Source organism: Hetaerina americana, unplaced genomic scaffold (genome assembly GCF_022747635.1).
Source record: "Hetaerina americana unplaced genomic scaffold, ioHetAmer1.1.p SCAF_1, whole genome shotgun sequence".
NCBI classification, from domain to species: Eukaryota; Metazoa; Arthropoda; class Insecta; order Odonata; family Calopterygidae; genus Hetaerina; species Hetaerina americana.
This window is the reverse complement of record NW_027286069.1, coordinates 117,057,045-117,080,579: the sequence shown is the minus strand read 5'-3', so window position 1 is coordinate 117,080,579 and position 23,535 is coordinate 117,057,045.

Here is a 23,535-nt window from a genome sequence, read left to right as displayed (position 1 = left end):
CCGCAAGCCCTGGCATGCCCAAATGAATAAATAACACCTTCATCGTGTAGTCAGCCGCTAATTCATACAAACTCGGCCGTCGAGAGAGCGCTGGCCCCCTGGCGGGGAATATCCGAAGAGCCCGCGAAAAGGGATTAGCATTTGGCGCGCCCTCGGGTCAAGTCACGTAATCGAATCATCGGACCGGGGTTGTATCGGTCAACAGCGAGGCACCGAAGGGGAGAGAGGGGGGCGTGTGCCGAATGCACGCGCTCACCACGGCGACCGAGGAGGGCTAATGAAGCCACGCTAATCCCTGAGAAACGCCATTCCTATCCCATGATCCTCCCCCCTCAACACTCTCCCCCTCCCCATTTTCCTCATTTGAAAATCGAAAGGTCTTTTCTTTTTAATCTCTGGCCAGGAGCTTTCGAAGTTGAAAGCCCAACGTGACGTCACTTTGCAGGGTTTTGGGGATTCGTTGGAGCGGAAAATTGACCTTTCTCGTTCAACTTTCCTGCAGTGCTGGTGGTTTGACGTGGCCACAGTTGCGCCAGAACCATTCGAAAATCCTAAACTTACGCCGCTTCCAGTGGCGCTGACGAACACCACCCCCGCGCCTCCCGTCGTTCCCGCCGTTCTCCCCCCGTTCCCGCCTCGCCTCCTCCAAGACGCCCGGCCGCCTCCTTCGCCCGCCCCCGCCGTCCCCTCGGTCTATGAGAGAGGCAAGGGTTCGCGACCTAGTGGACTGCGCCATGAGTCCATTCACTGCATATTACGACCACTTTGCCGTGTTATTCCAACTATCCCTCTCACTCGCTACACGCTTCGTAATTTCAGCTTGAATATTCAGAACACCACCACAAATATATTCACATATATGAGAAAAACCATTATTCTCTCATCATTGATACTTCAGTTGTCACAACGTTGACCTTTGCCATAAGCCAACTAGAAAAGTCATTGAAAAGGATACGATGTGCTCTATACGTGTTACTTTTTAAGGCTAATAAGATTTTTTATTTAAAAATTTGATTTAATTTACGGTTCTAATATCATCCATCAAACTTCATTGTTCTCGCATCGTCATTACAATATGTTCACAATGGCGATATTGATTGAAAATGTATAACGTTAAAAGCATCTTGCAGTTAAAACTGACGCGATGTTCATTGACTTCAAAATAAGAGTAATGCAAGTCGTGTTTCTATGGTTTCGTGAACACTATATATCTATCACTTCGTATAAGTGCGTTTGAAAATATTAAATGGTGCAAAAATATACATTCTTACAGTAACAAAATAAAGAATGTGTGCAAAAATTCATTTTTAAAAGCTATGTGCACGTCTGTAATAGTCAAGCACACACCTACGGATGATATAAGAAGCCATTAAGAATTTTTGAAGAATATTGCGAAGGAAACAACGTTGCAATATGGCCACACTAGTTATGTATAGTTGGGTATCCCTCGCCTCTCTCTCTCAGTGAGGGGGGGACCCTCCCGCTACCTGCGGCGTTGGGTCACATTCCAACCCTTTGTCCTTGGGGGAGGAGACCGTTGCATATTACATGCCCATGTGGTAGTGTAATTTCGCCTTCCTGCTTTTCATAATCTAGTTTCCACGTTATTGGATACATTTTTTACTGCATTCTAAGGTGTAATTTTTTTTCAATTGATAGTATGTGAATTTGCATGCGTGTAAGTTGAAAGAATTTTTGTATGAATGTATTTGCCACTGCGGGTAAATGTTTGCATGGAAGTGTTTATTTTGCATGTGGTATTGTTTCCTCTTACAGGTGGTGACCTAACACCCCCCGCCACACGCCCTTGCGGTGGTTTGCGGGACATTATGTAGATGTAGATGTACATACCGGGCTAAATTTGTCCCAGAATACTTCTACCCCCTAGAGCGGTCGGACAACGTTATTATGATCCCTTATCGTATTAAATCTACATCTACATCTACATCTACATAATACCCCGCAAGCCGCCGCAAGGGCGTGTGGCGGGGGGTGTTAGGTCACCAACCGTAAAAAAGAAAAATACCACATGCAAAAAAACAACACGGAAAATTACACCCACAGCAGCGCACACGCTCATGCAAAAATCCCTTCATCCAATACTCATGCAAACACATATACCGCAAAACAACTAAAAAACTGCACCCCATGATGCGGCACGAAAGCCATCCTACAACACGGAAGCCAGGACACAACAAGCAAGAAATTGAAACACCACATGAAAATGCACCACGAAACACTCTGCCCCCAAAGAGTCTTTAAAAGGCAGGGAATGCGACCCAACGTTGCAGGTAGCAGGAATTTCCCGCCGCGGAGAGGGACGAGGGGTTGAAAGGGAAACTTAAAAACAGATGAACAGAACACGAATGAGGTCATTCGGAAAGAATGGGTTATTATAACAAAACACACAAGGTTAGTGGAAGAGCATGCATTTAACATGCATACAACTAATTATTTTTTAGACGCTGAGGGTGGCAAGTGGAATTTTTGCTATCTATAACCCTGCAGTTGCTATCCCGTATTGTCCGTGGGAAGAAGGAGTCCTTGAGTCGGCTAGTTCTGGCATCTATTTCCCGAATTTTATATGCATGATCCAAGCGACCAATGTATGTAGGAGTACGAATAATTTGCGAGACCTCGGTGCTGAAACATGCGGATCTAAATTTATTTAATAATTTCAATCTTGCATTGAATCGTCTCTCAGCCAATGATTCCCACCCCAAATCCATGAGCATTTCGGTGACGCTTTGCGTTTTATCGTAGGAATTTTTTACAAAACGGGCTGCCCGGCGTTGAACCTTCTCAACTTCCCGAATGAGGCCTTTTTCACTCGGATCCCACACGCTGCATGCGTATTCTAAATGAGGCCTTACAAGAGCGTGGTAACAACGTTCCTTGACCTTCGAGTCACTTTTGCCGACAATGCGTCTAATGAATCCCAATCTTTTATATGCTTGACCGCAGACTTTACGTATGTGAGTCCCCCAAGTTAAGTCTTTTGAGAATGTGACACCTAGGTATTTTACCGTATCAACTACTGCCAGGTCACCTCCAGCTAATTTGTAAGCAAATCCCGTTGATCTTTTAAAGAAATTTACCACTGAACATTTATTATAATTTAGAGTCAATCCCCAGTTAGAACACCATTTAGTAATGCAATCTAAATCCTGCGCTAGAATAAAACGATCCTCATCCCCAGATATCTCCCGATAGATCACCGTGTCATCCGCGAACATCCTAATTTTACTTTTCACTTCGCGGTTCAAATCGTTAACAAAAATCAAGAAAAGCAATGGCCCGATCACACTTCCCTGAGGTACCCCCGACGTGACTCGAACGCTGTCGGAACTAGCGCCATCAAGGACTACCCTCTGTTCCCGCTCTGAAAGAAAATCTTTAACCCAACTTATGGCGCCCTTGTTTATACCCGCGACCTTTAATTTATGAATGAGTTTACCATGTGGGACTTTATCAAATGCCTTTTGAAAATCTAAGAAGATGGCATCCACTTGCCTACCTCTCTCACCAGATACAAGTAAATCATGTGTAAATAATCCTAATTGGGTTTCGCAGGAGCGGGTTTTCCTGAATCCGTGTTGATTGTCACTTAAAAAGTTAATATTGTCAAGGTGTCTCATTATTGAACTGACAATTATGTGCTCTAAGATTTTACAACAGATAGAAGTGAGAGATATAGGTCTGTAATTACTGGGATCCTCCCTGTCACCACTTTTAAAAATAGGCGTTATTTGCGCGGTTTTCCAAATCTTAGGTACTTTGCACTCTGTGAGGGATTTGTTAAATATAAATTCAAGGTACGGGGCAATGTTTGGAGCTAAATGTTTAATCACCCTAGCTGGTATATTTTCGGGACCCGGGGATTTGTTGGGTTTAATCTCATTAAGTAATTTTAGAATTCCTTGTTGGTCCACTGTTATTTTTTCCATGGGTGGAGTATGTATTGTTTCTTGGAGATATGCGGTGGCAACATCATTCGAGAAAACGCTTTGGAAGAATGAATTTAAGATGTTAGCTTTACCCTCACTGTCTGTATGAATTACATTGCTACAATCCCTTAAGCAAGCCACGGTTTGTTTACTCCCATTTACTTCCCTAACATATGACCAGAAAGCTTTGGGGTCAGTGTCCAAGTGCTCGCAAAGTACTTTGCGTTTAAATTCCAGTAAGGCGCTACGTAATTGTTTTTTGGTTTCAATTTTAGAGGATCTATATGTGTCCCATAATTGTGTATTCTCAGGAGATGATGTGTTCACGCCTGCCCTCTTTACCCTAGAGTGTAGCATTCTCTGCTTTCGAAGGGCTTTTCTAACGTCTTTATTGTACCACCTGGGGTCGCGATTTGCTTTAACGTATTTTATAGGTATGAAATCTACGATTCCTTTTTGCATGATATTGACAAATTCTGTCCAAGTTTCTTCCACGTTGACATGACTTAAGCGGGTTTTGAACTCGGGTAGTGAAGAGTTTAATTGATTGGCAAAAGATTCAAAGTCTGCTTTATGGTAATTATAAATTTTTCTTTTTGGTTTAATGATCTTTTTTATTGCTATGTCCAAATGGACATTAATTGCTTTATGGTCACTCAAGCCCTCATCAGTTGATACACTAATAATACGTTCCGGCGTGTTTGTAAGAAATAGATCCAATATGTTTTTTCCACGGGTGGGCATGCGTACTGCTTGATGAAGGGAGTTTCTTTGAACCAATTTTATCATGGAATTGCAAGATTCGCGATCGCGGGTCCCAGATTTAACGATATTGCTGTCCCAATCTATACCTGGGAGGTTAAAGTCGCCACCAATTATGTTTATGCTGTTATTATATTTACGTGTAAACTTGTGAATTTGATCGTTGAGGGTGTGAAGTGTTTTCAAATCTGAGTCTGGAGGTCTGTAGAAAGAGCATAAATTTATGTTGGGTTGATTGGTCCGTAGTAAGGTGCACCAAACACTTTCTATGTTATTATTTTCAAATGAAACTTGCCTGCTTTCAAAATGACTTTTAACTGCCACGAAAACCCCTCCTCCGGGTCTTGTATCTCTATCGTGTCGGTAAACTTTGAAATCTATTGGGAAAATTTCTTGGTCATTAATATCATTGCACAGCCAACTCTCTGTGCCTAATACTATATCAGCGGAATGAGTTTGGATTATGTGTTCTAGATCTGCTGATTTGTTCTTGAGGCTTCTGCAATTTATAACAAGTATAGTTAAATTATTTTGATGTTGAATAACGTCCTTATTTGTGCCTGACTGTAATTTAGGACGCCTTTGTGGGGAAGTGCGTGTCACATGTCTTTCTAAATCAATGCCAGTGTTGTCAATGACTTTTATATTTTTATTAATAATATTATACGCGCTATCCCCAGATGTTATTGACCCACTAAGTGACCTGCCCTCTATCCTAAAAAAGGCCTACAGTGGTCGAGTATCCTATCCGCTACCTTACTCGCCGCTTCCGCCGTGTAATGGACCCCAGATCGGTTAAGGGGAGTCCTGCAAGATCGGAGGGTTGGTCTGAGGTCGACGAAGGAGGCTCCTATGTCCGAGCAGAATCTCGATAGTCTCTGGTTTATGCCTTCCACTCGGCTCCAAACCAGAGACCCGCGATCCTCCCTCGGAACGATGCTGCAGACCGTTAGTCCCAACCGAACCCCCTCGACGCCCTGGACGCGCTTCACCTCGGAGCTCAGTTCCCTAAGGGAACGGAGGACCTCCTCGGATCCACGGTCCGTGACGTCGTTGGTGCCCACATGGGCCACGACCTGCAGCCTAGAGCACTTCGTGCCTTTGACCGCCGCCTCGATCGCCTTCGTCACCTGAGGGACTCCTCCGCCTGGTATACACCAGGCGGTCACCCGTTGATCGGCGCCTACGCGGCGCGCCCTTTCCCTCAATGGGACCATTACACGACGGACATTCGAGCTACCTATTACTACAATTCCCTCCCTTCCCGTTTCCTGACGTCTTACCCTAGGCAGTGCCCTCGGAGTAGGGGTAGGGGCTGCAGGTACGGTGGTGCTGTCATCCGACAACACCTGGTACCTGTTGGAGACGGGGATGGTATCTGCCTCCGCAGAGTCCAATCCACGCCGCAGCGTTACCTTCCCCTTGCCTCGAGAGACAACCCTCCAATCGTCTGACCTACGGACGTGAGACACTCCCTCGTTGGGAGATGGGACACGGGGTAGGTCTCTAATCGCCCAGCCACGTGTAGCATTCGGACGAATCCGTGCACCCATATGGGCGTGGCGGGTTTTCGTATTCCCACCCCGAGCACCATCTGTCCCGAGGGGAGCCCTCCGGCCGGCGATCCCCGATCGAAGCTCCCGCACCATTCTCTCCAGCATGACGATACGGGCATATCTATCTGCTCAACGATCAATCTCTCTAATATTATAGACATGATCTCAAAAGTATTGCGTTTGATGCGTTATTTCAGCAAATTTTCAATCAATAAAATAGAATTAAAGAACCGATATTGTGAAAATGTATTACAATAACTGGTAGAAAGGAATAATGTTTCAAATTTCCTCCTGAGAAGAAGACAGTCAATTGAATATTAAAACATTTTAACAGCAAGTCTGTAACCACTGCAACTGGCACATTGATCTGTATGCATGGAATAAATACAATCAGTTTCTCTCTTATTGCTCTGGTATTTGCTCCGCTTGCTTTTCTTATTGCTCCGTAGTATCAAAGCACACAAGGCACCTGGTCCAGAAGAAATACCTGCTAGAATATTAAAGGAATTAGCTGACGACATTGACCCATTTTTACATATTGTTTTTCTAAAATCGATAGAAGAAGGCTCAGTGCCTCGCGACTGGAAGCTAGCCCATATAACTCCCATCTATAAAGGCGGCGATAGGGATAAACCAACCAATTACCGACCCATTTCTTTAACATCGATCTCTTGTAAAATATTGGAACACATTATTGTCACTAACATTATGAGATATCTTGATAGTAGGGAAATACTAATCCACAACCAGCACGGATTTAGGAAAAGCAGATCTTGCGAAACACAACTTGGTCTCTTCATTCACGATATACTTAGATCGGGAGAAAACAACACACAAGTCCATGCAGTATTCCTGGATTTCAAAAAAGCCTTCGACAAAGTCCCAAAACATAAATTGTTACATAAACTTAAATATTATGGGATCAATGAGAAAATAATTAATTGGATTAGAGACTTCTTGTCAAACCGCAAACAAATAGTAGTTATAGATGGGTTGTGCTCAACGGAGAGAGATGTAACTTCGGGCGTCCCCCAGGGAAGTGTAATAGGGCCTCTTCTGTTCTTAATATACATAAATGACTTAAGCACACACGTTAGTAGCAATCTAAGGTTATTTGCTGACGACACGGTGATATACAGGGAAATAAGGAGCCAACCAGATCGCGAGCTACTCTCTAGAGACTTAGACAATATCTCGGAATGGTGCAATAAATGGGGATTAACACTTAATATAGATAAATGTGCAGTTTTGAAATTTTGGAATAAAGGAAGCGAGGAACAGGATATAAACTACAAAATAGAGGGTTCAGTATTGACTACGGCAAATCAAGTTAAATATTTGGGGGTTGTTCTAACACCACGCCTTTCATGGGGAGCACATATCAGGACAATATGCGGATCAGCTTTAAAGAAACTTGGCTTCATAAAACGGGTGGTGGGGAAATGTAATGAGAAAGTTAAAGAGAGGTGTTATTTTGCTCTAGTTAGACCTCATTTGGAATATGCCGCAAGTATTTGGGATCCGTGGGAGAAAATTTGGCAAAAAGAATTAGATAAAGTCCAGAGAAAATCCGCTAGATTCGTTAAAAATTGTTATGATAAGAACACAAGTGTGACAGGTCTCTTAGGGGATTTAGGCTGGGAACCACTTGAAGTGCGGAGAGAACAAGCGAGGCTTAGACTTTTAGAAAGGTTCAGAACAAACGAGTTTAAATATGACACTGAAGGAATTATAATGGCCCAACACTACTTAGGTAGAGCAGACCACAAAGATAAACTAAGGGAGATAGATTCCAAGACAGATAGGTACAAATACTCATTCTTTCCCCGAACAATCAGAAATCATAATAGCAAGAAACCGAAGTCACTTTAGAAATATTAAAAACGTTGAATTTACGAGTCGGAACAAAATTAAACACTATAGAGATGTTAGGTATACTTTCAGGTGCATGTGTATGTTAGTTGGTAGTTTGAGTGTTTGCATGTGTGTGGGGTGTAAGTGTTCATGCATGAATCTTTGCCATGTTTTTTTTAAATATTTTTTTGTGGTTATTGCATGCGGTTTTTTTTTCTTTTTCTTTTCTAAATTACGGGTGGTGTCCTAGCACCCCCCGCCACACGCCCTTTCGGCGGCTTGCGGGGTAATAAGTAGATGTAGATGTAGATGTAGATATTTAACTTTAAAAATAAGTAGGAAATAATAACCTGAATAAAGTATCTGAAAAATGTAATTGCTTTTTGTAATTATTTTGTTTTAAATATTATTTAATATTCATTTTTTCATTTCGTCTAAGCACCATTCACAAAATATTTTCAACCTTCGCACTAAACTGCCACCGAGTGTTTTTTCTTCTTCTAGGAATTCGATATGCCCTACATTCTTATATTTCCTAATATTTGGCACAACTCTCGGTTGTTAGAGCAGTTATTTCTGTTTATTTTCATAATTTCGATATGATGAGAGAGACTACTGCATGACAAATGGTCTTAAGATCACAACTTATCACAAACAATCTATTTCATTCGTTTTTCTCTCCTTTGCATTAATAAATGACAGTGTACTCGCGCCAATTACGCATCGTATAGGTTATCGAAACAGGTGGCTATTCTTCACGTTGCCAATCGAGGGAATTATCTGGAATATGGATGGCGTTGGTACATGCAATATCCAGGGCGTGATATGAATGCTCCATAGACCCTCTTTATGCCTTAAATATTCCGCTCGTCGGACTCCATCACTCGCGATCAGCATAATGGATGTAACGAGCAGAAGTGAAATGAATGAACCAATATGGCACCGGAAGTCACACAGCGAAGAGATAATCTACGATGAAAACGCAATAAGCCACTCTGCGTAATCGACGTAACCTGCGTGGGTGATGGATACGCGAGAATTTTAATAGTTAATCGTCCGTAATCGTTTTTGTCATATTGACCGCCGAATATTCATCGAAGGAGATCTCGGAAGTTTAACTCCTCCCCTCCGAACAGTTACATCAGCGAACCGCATTAATACGTAGCCATATATAGTAATTAACATAAGCGTAAAAAACCACAGAACAAGTAGAGTCAAAGTAATATGAATTGTAACTTCAATAGCCTAAAGAGTTTATCCATTCATTTAAAAGGAATTTAACATTTTAACTTGCCTATTTTTTAATACACTTCTGTACATAATTTGATATGCATTCTCCTAAAATTAAAAAGAGATGCAGTGCAAAATTATATTTGCCAATATTACCGAAATTTATATTCCAAACATTTTCATATGCGAGAATGGTTACAAAAATGTGCCACATATTTCCGAAAATCAAAACTTTTACGTGAAACTTTGGACTCTGACCCCGGCCCTCGAACAACTACTTGTAATCTATATCGGAGCCTGGAGGGAGAATCGGCCAGAGGAGTTCCGTGAACGGTGAAATTAGAATGGAAGAGAGTTATTTGAACGTTTAATTTTATATTGCTCTGTTTTTCTCTAATTTTGCATTAAAATTTTTATACGTTTTGACAAATCTAAATGCATTAGTGCTTCAATACGTTTAGATGATAATTATCAAAAGTATTCCATGAAGAATGCATGTATTAAAGAGCTAAATGCGTAGTAAGGTCGAGGTTAAATTTAATTTCAACGTTAGCAGGTCTCTGGTTCGAATATCACCTTGGCTATTTTACCTATACCATGGTATACCTGGGTATATCGTATAACTACCATGGTATTTATTTCTTCCCATTTAACTTTGTTTTTATTTGAAAATGCAACCTGGGGTTGAGCAGAAATCATTGCTAGTTGAGGATACCGATTCCTTCTTCATATTTTTTTTTTTAAAGTTATCTACCGGTTAAGGTAGGTTTTTGGATGGACACAACTATCAAACAAATATTTTATTACTCCAAACAAAACACAAAATCCATCATCCTACTCTATATCAGGTCCCTCTTCATCTCTGAGTACTTTCTTCCTCCCTTCATCCCGTCCAACATCCCTATCCTGTTTCTTCCCTTTCCTCTTTTGCCCAATATTCTACCCTCTATCACAGTCTTCAACATCCCACTGCCGGTCAACACCCCCTTCATCCACTTTTCCTGCCTCCATAGGATTGCTCCCAACAAACCCCTCTCTTCGCCCACCATACCAAGTACTTCCTCATTTGTTTTCTTCTCTGTCCATTTCACCTTCTCCATTCTTCTCCACACCCATTTCAAAAGCCTCCAATCTACGTCTATCCTCCTGCTTCAATGACCACGTTTCCGCACCGTACATAGCCACGCTCCATATCAAAGTTTTTACGAGTCTTTTCTTAACATCCTTACTCAAAGTCCCTGTTATCAACTCTCTCCTCCTTGTGAAAGCCTCTTTGCCTAGCGCAATTCTCCTCCTTACGTCCCTACTACTTTGACCGTGTTGGTCCAAAACACTACCGAGATACGTAAACTGTTCTGCCTGCTCTAGTTTTTGCCCTCCTATTTGAATGTTAAGCTTGGCCTTTTTCTTTCTAGAAAATCGCATAACCTTTGTTTTATTAATATTGATTCTCATCCCATACCGTTCGCACTGAATTTCCAATTCACTCAGCAATGCTTGCAGCCCCTTGGCTGACTGACAAACTAAAGCTTGATTATCAGCAAACCTAACTGATTTTACGAATTCCCCGCCCACTTTCATTCCTACCTCCAGTTGTTCCCATGCCTCTTTGATCATTTCCTCTGCATACAGGTTGAACAGCTACGGTGATAATGGGCAACCCTGCCTTACACCCCTTCCTAACACTGCCCATCCTGACACCCCGTTTCTTCATATTATCGCGTGAAATTTGTTGCCCTCGGGGTAACTTTATTGAATTTACAAAACACACTGAAATAAAATAATATACTTTATAATGCGTGCGTGTGGAAATACAAAGATAACTATTTCATTTCAATTACCGCGTGTATTTTTATAATTCGGGAAAGGGTTATCAACTTTATATTAATAACTATATAATGGAAAATAAAAAATACTCCTTTTTCAGCTCTAAAATAAAAAAAACATTAAAGGAGAACTTTTTTGTATAATTTATGAAGCAAAGAATTCTTACTTGTGAGCGCCTTATCAAATTTCCTTAAAATATTTGTTTGCAACAAACTGTCACGTAATAAACCGTCAATGAGTCCGGATATCATTATTATTATTATTTACATTTCGTTGCAATTAGGCAAATGGCTCGGTGGAAACAGCCTTGCGATGCACCTTTGCAATGCACTGATAGAAAAACATTAATGAGACGAAATACTATACACTATAAAAAACAATGACACTTAAAGATTCTTGAATTTCCCAAAAGTAACTGTATCATGAAACATGGCCCAGGTTCACACCATACACAGAACTTAAACGTAATATTCTATGTTGATCATCTGACCTCTTGGAGAAAACTCGTATTGTAAAAAAACCTCGCAATCAGAAAAAATAATTTAAAAAAACTCAGGTCGGATACTTTTCGGACAAACCTCGTACAGAGCAACATCATACCCCTTCCAAAATCACGCATCGTTAAGATACCACACTTTTTAACAATCCAACTTCTCACGCCATCCACATCACGTACAGGACAATATTTTTAATAAATAAAATAATATAATACTAACCGACCAATGAAGTTCATCACGCAGTCCTTACTCAGGAGGCTGCTGTTCACATATTCTTGAAACTCCTAATATTTAATGAAAAGGGCTCAAAACACCCTCCAGGCAACTGGTTACATTCACCGATACTTTTGTTTAAAAATGTGGATTTTTAAGAATTTGTTTTTTGTGTTCTTATATTTATTTCTAAACTGTGGTCGTTTTTTCCTTATAATTTGGTATTTATATCTCCTTCCATAAGTTTTCCAATGCTTCATTTTACCTATTCTGTATATCGCAACTAACCTATCCCTTTTCCTTCCATCTCCCAAACTCTACCATTTTATCTCGCTGTCATTCGTATACCAGCATATCAAGCCGGATTACGCGATCACCAGCTCTATTTGAAAGTGAAATTGCCAATGCACTTCAAGCGGTACACATGATTCGTCAGTTCAGATTAGTAGCGGTCCAAGGGTATTGGCAACAGCGACTGCAGACATCTTCAATAAGGGAGGCAGAAGAACCCGAAGTCAACAAATAAACCTCATTGGAAGGTATGTATAGATCTCAAATAAAGCTCATTGGAAGCTATATATATGAACCCCACAGGTGAACATAGTATTCTGCTCTATGCTCCAAATCGAGCATTATCTGAGAGCAGTAAACGGATCACCACTCTATAAACATGCACCAGTCATAAATTGCCCATCAAGACATCCACCGTTGAAGTGGGGCCTAATCTACACTTCTGAATTCAAAACTTAACGCCCGAAACACATAAAATCGTGTCCAGAAGAACGTCATTTACGTAATCTCACCCTTTATAAATCCCCGGGAGTTAATCAGGCAACCTAAAGATTTGATGTGCGTCGCCAAGTGATCAGATTCGAGCGATCGTCACAAAGTTCCTTCGAGCATTTCCACTTGCACGCGGGTCAACGCGTGTGCTGGGATGTGGCAGAGCACCAGCAACTATTAGTCCGTTAGTGAATTTCAATACATGTCGCCTTACGTACAAAATAATCCCACACATGAACGATTAGATACATACACGGGTATACACAGTGTGCACTAATTGACTAGTTACTACTAGTACTTGTTTGTTCTTAAGCAAATTTGTTCAAATACTAAACGCAGTAATCAACCCGAAGGTCGGTTTAGTAGGTGATGGTAGAGATCACCCAGTACTAAGCCCTATACGGCGTGTGAATATTCACACATCAGGGTAGGGGGGCCAGTTCCTTTCCCTGTGCCGGTTATGGTTTCCCAGGAGGACCTGGTACCCGAAAAATCACTTTAGCTTGGATGAAGCTGCAGGTGCCCAGAGTGCCTTGCCCGGGAATCGAACCCGGGACCCTCTGGTCAGCAGTCCAACGCTCTACCCACTGGAATACCGCGACCCACGTTCAAATACTGCTACACGTTCACGCACACGTTCAAATTTTGCTACAATGCGTACCTTGCGAGGAAAGAATGAATACTCGATTCCTCCGGTGAGTGTGTGCATCTCTCTCATTTCATCTCGGTTGTCGAGTCTAACTTTGGTGCTATGATAATCCTTCGGTGTCACAATTAAAGTCGAACGTCCTGTATCTTTCTAAAAGACTTTCTCTGCACGCTCTCTTTGCTATCTATTTTCATTGGGCTTCAAACTGGTTTCTCGCCAATCAAACATCGCGCTCATTCCCTTCTTGTAGCAATTTTTAGCCAAGATAGCGGATTTTCGGATAGCGGAAGTCTTGTCGTCTATAACATGTGTGGCTTAACTAAATTATAGAAACACCATTTATTTTTTCATCATATTTTTTCTAAAACTAATTCAATTAAAAAACAGTGTATTTAAGGCTGAACAATATATTCGTCTGACACGTGAACTCTGTGAAAAATTCAAAGCGAAATAATGTAAATATGCACCTCTGATTACAGTACATGTAGTTTATGGGAGGCGATCGCCAGTTATGACCATTTGCGTAATTAGAAAGGGTAATTAGGTAGATGTAGGATGTTCAGGCAAAGGAGGAAGGGCGGAAAGAAATCTGACGTCGGCAATAGCTTTCACTAAACCAAAGACACCAAGGGGTCCAAAGTTAAACATCCCATCCAACGGACGATGTACTCACTTCACTGGATTACTTCACTTGACGTGTTCTCCGCGAAGCAGTCTACGTAGGAATCAGGACAGGAAGTACAAATCCTTCCACCTCTGGGAATCGAACCAACCGTTCCCTCTGAGTGGGAACGTACCACACTACAATGCACAATACAGACCTCCCTCTGTGATTGTAATCCTTCATATTACACCAAACATTTTCTAAATCGTTGTCGGCACATTTAGAACGATACTTTGTGGCCAAAGGTAAGATGACAAAATTATTGAAGATTATAAATTTCATTATGATAAGTTAAATACTCTATACGGTCACTTTCATCATTAAAATCCAACTTAAAGTATCAGTGCTAATCATGACACCAATTTTACCATAATATTCTAGAGGGACAGGAGGATAATCCGCAACCAGTACGTCTCAAAATGCTCAGGTGCGAGTGGGGAACGGGGAGTCCGGATGGGCAGTGTTAGAAGGAGGTGTAAGGGAGGGTTGCCCATTATCACCGTTGCTGTTCAACCTGTATGCAGAGGAAATGATTAAAAAAGCATTGGAAGAACTGGAGGTAGGAATGAAGGTGGGCGGGGAATTCGTAAAATCAATTAGGTTTGCTGATGAACAAGCGTTAGTTTGTCAGTCAGCAAAGGGGCTGCAAGCATTACTTAGTGAATTGGAAATTCAGTGCGACAGGTATGGGATGAGAATCAATATTAATAAAACAAAGGTTATGCGATTTTCTAGAAAGAAAAAGGCTAAGCTTAACATTAAAATAAGAGGGAAAAAACTAGAGCAGGTTGAACAGTTTATGTATCTCGGTAGTTTTTTGGACCAACATGGTCAAAGTAATAGGGACGTAAGGAGAATAATTGCGCTAGGCAAAGAGGCTTTTACAAGTAGGAGGGAGTTGATGAGAGGGACGTTGAGTAAGGATGTTAAGAAAAGACTCGTAAAAACTTTGATATGGAGCGTAGCTATGTACGGCGCGGAAACGTGGTCATTGAAGCAGGAGGATAGACGTAGATTGGAGGCTTTTGAAATGTGGTTGTGGAGAAGAATTGAGAAGGTGAAATGGACCGAGAAGAAAACAAACGAGGAAGTACTTGGTATGGTGGGCGAGGTGAGGGGTTTGTTGGGAGAAATCCTATGGAGGCAGGAAAAGTGGAAGAGGGACGAACTGATTGGCAGTGGGATGTTGAAGACTGTAATTGAGGGGAGAATGTTAGGCAAACGAGGAAAGGGAAGGAACAAGATAGGGATGTTGGATGGGAAGAAGGGAGGAAGAAAGTACACATAGACGAAGAGGGACCTGATGTAGAGTAGGTTGCTGGTTTGTGCTTTGTTAGGAGTCCCAAAATATTTATTTGGTAGTTGTGTCCATCCAGAAACCTACCTGAACCGGTAGATTACTTAATAATTGTTGTAAAATATTCGAACAATAGCAAGAGACAATTGGCTTCTTTTCGAGGAAGGAATGAAAATCCATGCCAACATGTTTTACGTCTCTTTTCTATTAAAATCAAAATCAAAGAACTTGAGTTTTTCAGCCAGCATTTTAAGGTCACTAAAATAATTAAATTATGATAAAAATTATGAAAAAATAGTAATTTAAGGTATATTTACATATTTGAATAAGTATTTAACAGTAAATAAAGTATTATGTTAATAGTATATTATATATATATATATATTGTATTTATGCATATATTATAAAGCATTATGTGTCAGTAGTTCAATATTTGGTTTGACAGAAACGTAACACGTGCCTTCAAAAAACATTGGTACATAATGATAGTCATTTACCGACTTGATTTTGTCTATATTCTTGAAAGATTTCATATGCACGCAATTTAATTATACAGTGAGACCCTATATGGCCTTCTGCGTGATTTTTCTGCAGCGATTTCAATAAGTATATACGATTTTATTTTTCAAAGGATGACTAAATAGAGAAATACATATTTTTATTTTACTATTGTAAGTATTGAAATTTTCTTACGCTTAGATTAATACTTTGGAATTAAAAACTCCTAAAGTGAAAAAGTTAAATAACTTTTAAATGTATAGTCAAAGTTGTGCAGCCATGATACACTATAATATTGTAGTCACCGTTAGAGAAAAATACAATCTTTACATTGAGAATTCTTTGAAGTGTAAGAGTCCTTTAATTATAATAATTACTATAAATTTATTTAAAGTGACAGTTCATTTATATACAGCTGAATCCATTAATGTCCCGGTAAGGATTTCTAAAATACTTCGAGCAAAATTAGACGGGAACGGGAGAGAAGTTTTGGAGGCGAAATATGGATCCGTTAAATGGAGTGAGGAATTTGGCGATTATGAAGCAAAAGGGAAATAGAAATTTGAAACGGCGCAAATGCCTCGTCAAGGCGAAAACTTCCCAGGGAAGTCCCAATGGTCGCCGCTTGAAGAAGCTTTCGAAGTGCTTCGTTGGGTGATGATTTGGCGAAGGGAGAGCAGAGGGAAGGAGGGAAAAAGGCGTCTGGAATTGAGTGGTGGCAGGGCGAGGAACCGGGCGCTAGAATCTGTGCAGTTGCTACGAGGAGATGTGGGAGCGAGCAAAGACGGAGACGCAGGAAATATTTGCGAGGAAGAGGAGCACATGGGAGGATTAATGGAGATGAATTCAAAATAATACGGAGAGAGGAACTCGAATATTAGTTGGTGGGCCATCCTACAACAAAAGGGTTGTATTGCCGAGGAGTTTTAATTGATCGATAACTACCAACGCGTAGGAAAATTTGGAGAATGAAATGAGTAAATTTGAAAATAAATATAGAGAAATAACCCTTTACTCTATAACTTCCAGCACTTATTGAACGGGATATTATTTTGGTATGCGCAAGGTATAATTCACAGCGAGTACATGGAAAAGGGAAAAATCTATAAATCGCGACTATTGCATTGAGTTATTGTTGCTTTTGAAGGGCGAAATCGTAAAAGAAAACGACTGCACATGAAGGAAGAAAAAAATCATCTTTTATCAGGACAATAATGCACCACCGTGCCACTAGTCAATGAAAACAATGTCGAAAAATGAACGAGTTATGGCTTCAATCTGTTTCCCTTCAATATGTAATCTCTAGATCCAGCCCCCAACGACTTCTACTGGCTGTTTGCTAATCTCAAGAAGATGCTTCAGGGAAAAAGATTTCGCTCGAATGAGGAAGTCATAATCGCTGCGACTGGAGCTTATTCTGAGAGGACAAGTATACAGATCGTTTTACAAGCATGGAATCGAAAAGATAGAAAAACGTCGGAATGATTGTATTATAGCTCTTGAAGGTAATTATGTTGATGAATAACAATGAAATTTACGAAAGAAATGTTGTTTTCTTAGTGAGTCCCGGGACTTATTGAACGATGGGTTACACTCATTGGAAAGAATCAAAACGTACCTGACGAATTACTTTAAATATTGTATTTCTGCGTCTCTGCAGATGAAAAGAAAGACAAAATTAAACAATATCCTCCGCCTACTCACCAACGAAAGAAAATATCTGCTGGGTTAATAAAATGCGCCATCGGCCATCAACATTGGGAATAGTCTCGCGTAACAAAATGGGTGAGGGCATCGTAAAGAAGGGAAAGATATTCTATCCTGTGAATGACCCAACGGGGGGAGGGGGTGGAAGGTGGAGGGAGGGGTTAGGGGCAGAGGACATCCACGAGGTTGCGTGTGCAGCGACGGGAAGGTGCGGCGGCGGATTGGTCGACTGGAGGGGTGCGGGGGCGGGGAAAGGAAGCGAGGGGAGATGAAAAGAGAGAGAGAGAGAGAAATGGGGGAGGATGCTCTCCAGCTCGTACAGAAGCTTTTGATATAGAAAAAAAAACGAAGCGGGGGGTGTGGAAGAGGAAAGAACGCGAAATTCCATTCTGCTGGAGGCACTTCCTTTGGCCAAGGAATGGGGGGGTGGGAGAGGGCCGGGGGGGAATATACGTTCGACTCCTCGGGCAGGAGAAAGGGGTGGGTATGGGCGAGGGGTTGGGGGGGAACCACTCGTGATGGAGGGATGTAAATATCGTTCCCCCCTCCCCACAAAACGCCTCCATCTCTTGCTCCTCCTGCCTCCGCTGCTACGCATGTATTTATGCCCAAAAAAGGAACCCTCGCGTCCACTTACCGTTTCGATTTTTCTATACGAATAAATTCCTAAAATAAAAATGCTGGCAAGGATAGAGGTCCCATTCTCCGTCGGACCTATCCCTTCTTCCCTTGGCCCTTTATCCAATCTGCTCCTCTTCGCCCCACCCACACTTCGATTCCTCTCCACCTTACTCCTCCTCCCCAATATTGTCCTTCGTCCTACCACCTTTTTATCTCTCCTCCCTTCTGCTTCCCTCCCAAAACGACTGCTTCTTTTATGCTTCGCATCGTTTTCCTTGAAAATCAGTACTTTCCCAACAAGAGCCACTGTTATGCATGTGTTCTTACCCGTTGCCCAACAGAAGAGAAGCATCTTTCGAGGTATCAGAGCCGCTGCTTTCGATGGTTTTTGCAAATTGATTGACCACTTTGGTGATGTCGCCTATGCGCCAGAAAGACTGAGAATTAATATTAAAAAAATGGGGGAAAGAGAATAAATTTGAAAAAAATAAACCTATCTGATCTATAAATCTATCTGGTCAAACTCTCTGTGTTAACAATTAGTTGCTTTCGCACGCCTGGAAATCTTGATCTGTATTTGCCATGGGTGATGTTAAAAAGATACTCGAACTTCTGAATGTTTAGTGTTTTTCCATTGAAAATACAGCAGCGGTATTTACTTCTACACAATTGTTTATAAATTATGAATCAATGGACCTCAACAAGTACTTTTGAGGCATATTAAATCTCTTTTTTCAAAAACACATTGCTTAAAGCTTAGTAGCCTGATCCCAATAAAAAAAACCATGCATTTAACACTTTTAAAAACCAATAACATTTTACCGACCTCTAACACGACCTTTTATATGCTCTTGGAATAATGTTTGGTAGTATAGCGATTAAAGTAGGTTTTGAATGAACACAAACAAAAGCCCAACCTCTCTTAAGACACAATCTGAGTATACTCTACAATAAACCCTTCCTCAACTTTCCTTGACTCCATCTACGAAGCATGTCTATCCTACCAGATTTCTAACCGTCCTTGACGACCTAAGGCTTTCCCTGCTATTACAGTCTTCAAAATCCCATCGCCCATCAAAATACTCTGCATCCGCATTACCTGCCTCTTTTGGATTTATCCAAACAATCCGCCATTACATTTACATTTCATAAGACTTAAATCTACGTCTATCGCCTTGCGTAATGGCCATGTTTCCGCGTCACCCAAAACCACATTCCAAATAAAGTTTTCACCAGCCTCTACCTAAAACCCTTACTCAACGTCTCTGCCATTAACCCCTATCTACGTGGACTATATCCTTGTTGTGGCAGATGGGATTGGGCGTTCTGATGAGCCCTAATGCTGTGAAGCGGGAGCATTGATAATTCCTCCTGTTAGGGCCACCCATGCCCGATGGGTCAAAGTGTAGGGTCCAGACGACACTTAGTCAGCCCAGCGTCTGTAAGCTGCAGTCGGGTGGCTACGGATTCATCTTCGCAGTGAGGAGGGCATTTAAGTAATGATATCACGTCAAAAGCACTGAGGAGGGGAAAAGGAAACCGCCTCAACTATTTTTCCAATGAATTTAACTTTCTTGCAACGTTATGAAAAGATAAAAAACCGAAATCGCCGCGCGATTATTGAATTAGAAGTTAACCCACAAAATTTTCATATTTGATGCATATGCTAAACATCCGTTATTATCATAATATTGGGATATTATTAGTTCCCTGACTATCGTTAATGCGCATGCGTTTTAATCTCAAAGGTGGGAAATAGGAAAAAAATCACTCGTCTCTTTTGTTTTCCAGCATCTATTGAATATCTGAAACATTTTCAAGTGTTGGAATACTTTATCTAATGCAATATACGATATGAAGATCGGCCATGATAACCTAGTGCACCTGCCCTTAGATTCTAACATTGCTTTATCGCTTTCCGTCACAAATAAACAGAGATGTATATTCATGTTTGGAAAAATAAATAAAGAATGAAAGTTCTTATCGGAAATGATGCAACCAGAAGAAAAAACATGGAGGATTCACAAGTAATGGAGGTCGAACCCTTCTTCCTTAATTACAGGTATGACGAAAAAGGGAAAATGTAGTGCTTGATTGTGATACGTGATAAATTGCCTCCAACCTTGGTAAACGAGCATGGAATCATTATTTTTGATCGCTCATATTTGAAATGTTAACAGCTTTCAATGGGAACTGAATCTATGCCAAATACTAATTACTACTTCCTCCTATATCACAGTATATGAGAAAAATGGAAATGAGGCACCCGTCATTTATATCATTAATCCATTTTGGAATGTTTCTCTTTCCCAAAGAAATTCATTTCGTACTTAACGCCGATCACTTTTAAGATGAAGTTTATTTAGAAGTACTATCTTTGATGCGCATTATTTTTTCTTTGCTATTGCCGGGTCTATTTACGTGTACGTATCCATTTTGGAGTTATTTGCATGCACAAAAGCAACTCATGGTGAACGACTTGTAGCTTTATTATCACATTTTGAACAAAAAACAACTTTATGACTCAACTATTTCATTCAGTTCAGAGATTGTTGTTTTAGGCCCAAATAAATATCAAGAATCCCACTACATCCGTTCGTCTGACCTCATTTTATTGCACTCTCCTCTACTTTTCCTTAAATCCCTTCCTCATCCATCCATATCTTTTTTCTTGCTTCTTCATCATTGCAGTATCCGTTATTCAATAGTTTCAATGAAAATATTAAATGACATCAAGTGGATAGTCTGGGGAAGCTATAAATTCGCATTCTAAATGGAAATTCGATGTTTAATTTTGCACAAATTCATAGCTGCGATAAAGTATATTGAAAGCCATCCCGTGCGTTCCAGTGTATTGGAGGAGGGCAGTTTTAACCTTGCACAACATTGCCCTTAAGGTACACTCGCATCGAGGATACAATGAGTTGCTCGAAATATAACTAAGTCGTTTCCACGTCACTCTCCCTTCCCTCCTCGAGTCATCATTTCACCCCTCACCCCCACCTCCTTTCTCCTCCACCAGAACCCATCGCATCTTTCCCTCAGTATTTTCCTTTCGGATGTTTTCTTTCCCACCCCTTTCCTCCCCTCTTATTTCCTCCCCATTCCGTACCCCGCTCCCCCTAGACGTTCCCAGGGATGAAAACATCTCCGCTCTCCGCCCACTTTTCTGAGGCATTTTTTTGGCCGGAAATTCCTCACCAAAAAGCTTTCCCTCCCTCCGGCCGAGACCCGCCCACCCTCCCTGTCCCGCCCATCTCTTCATTTTCCTTCGTTGGCTAGGCACTTAAATTCACGAGAGTTATCCGCGGAGTAGGCGGCGTATATATATGTATGTGTGTGTGTGTGTATATATATATATGTGTGTGTGTGTGTTTGTGTGAGTGTAAGTGTGTGTGTATATATATATATATATATATATATATATATATATATATATATATATATATATACACACACACATATATAAACGTGGGCGGCTTATGCATTTACAGCTGGATATTCCGCCTTACCTGACCGCCAGGGAACAGACACCCACTGCCTCCCTCCCTCCCCTATTCAACCGTCGCGTCCCATATAAAGTTCCGACCCAATTTTGACCGTAAACCTTTGCAAGACACCCCAACACTAAAATAAAAATGAAAGAAAGAAAAGGAAAGTTTCCATCGACTGCATGCCTCATATATTTTTGGTGATTTTCGCCTCCATCCCACTTTCCCCTCCGCCAAATCGACATCGCCCCTTACCCTTTAAGCCACTTACAATTCGGTTCTGCCATTCTATCAACCTTTGACCCCCATCCCTCATGGCATCCTCCACTCCCTTCCAACCAACGCCTCAAAACCCTATTTCATTTCACTTCAATGAACGAGGTGGGCAAACCCGACTTATCCAAATATTTTGCGATCCAATCCGAGCCAAACGAGGATGTCTTTGCGAACGGCGAAATATTGGGGCGTCCGTCCCTCAGAAGCTATAATATAAGTAAAAGTGGAAAGCGAGGGATATCTTTTCAGGAAATTGATGACGGTAACAACAATTGTAAAAGGTGATATGAATGGCCCTCTGATACGAGACCTAAAAATTTATGCATAAAATAGTGAATGCAATCAGTGTTTCTAGTCAATTTGTGTTATTTACAAATTTTTTTACCAAGATTATAAGCGTTTTTGGATTTTGAGAAGGAGCAAAGAAACTAAACTGAAAAATTAATGAAAATTCTTCACGAATGTAGGAGTAGACTGGAGGGAAGATATCTTATCAAAACCTTCATGTTTTAGATTGCAAAAGTGCGGATAGCGAATAGGGAGACCGGATGGTTAGTGTTGGGCAGAGGAGTAGGGCAGGGGTGTCCATTTTTCTGCTATTTGCCGTAAATAATCGGAAGAAATGTTAAGCAAGGCTTGGGAAGGAATGAAGATGAAAGTATGCGGGGAAGTCTTTAAATCAGTTAGATTTTGATATTATTCTATCATAGGTTAATCAAATTTTACGGGAAAGATCTTGAAAAGTGATTCGTTAGTTTTCTTAGATCTAGGTTGACCCAAATCTCCGTCAACGGTTAAGTTTACTTTCCTCCAAACGAATTCTGTTTATGAATCTGGGAATGCGAATAGGCGAAAAAATATGAGTCTCAAAATTACGAACGGATTCCATGAATTTTATGACAAGGAGAAGAAAAAAAGGCTGAAAATTCCTCCAACGATTAGACGACTTTCGCTTCAGCAATAGATGGTCAGAGGAAAACGTGAATTTGTTGGGATGGGAATTGGATGTCGTCGAGACGGGCAAGGGGGGCGGATACTCGCAGTGGAGGGAGTCTGGAGTGGGAGGGGGTGAAGGGGAAGGTCATCCCAAGGGATGGGGAGGAAGAAATCACTCCATTTTGTTTGCGCTTCATTGAAAGGGAGCTGGGAGTACGACGACTGGAAATCACATCCAAGGTCATCACTTAAACCAGCCGACGCATGCTTACATATCTGTGAGTAACCCACCTAACGGTTTACAAATCACCATTGAAAATGTGCGGGGAATGACAGAAAGGATTTCAGAATTAGAATATGCCATAAATACATTTTGTTGAATAGCTACACTGTGAAATAGCTAAATATTAATGTGAATTAACTCCCAAAACGTTTATCAAGTTGTAAAATTTATTGCTATCAATGTATTCTCATTGAAAAAATCAGTCCCAAAAATGTATTCTTTCTTCCAAATATTCCTCTTGTCTTACATTCCTCTATTGATTGACGAATATATATTGACAAGGAATTCTTTCTTTTCGGGATCTCTCGATCTAATTTTAGTCAAATAATTTCAAATAACCAATTAATTGAATTTTCCCTTTTTTCTATCTCTGCATTAGTAAATCTAAAGCGTTGTATTTGTTTGACTTTATCCATAAATGTCCTCTCCCTTGTACAGTACTTT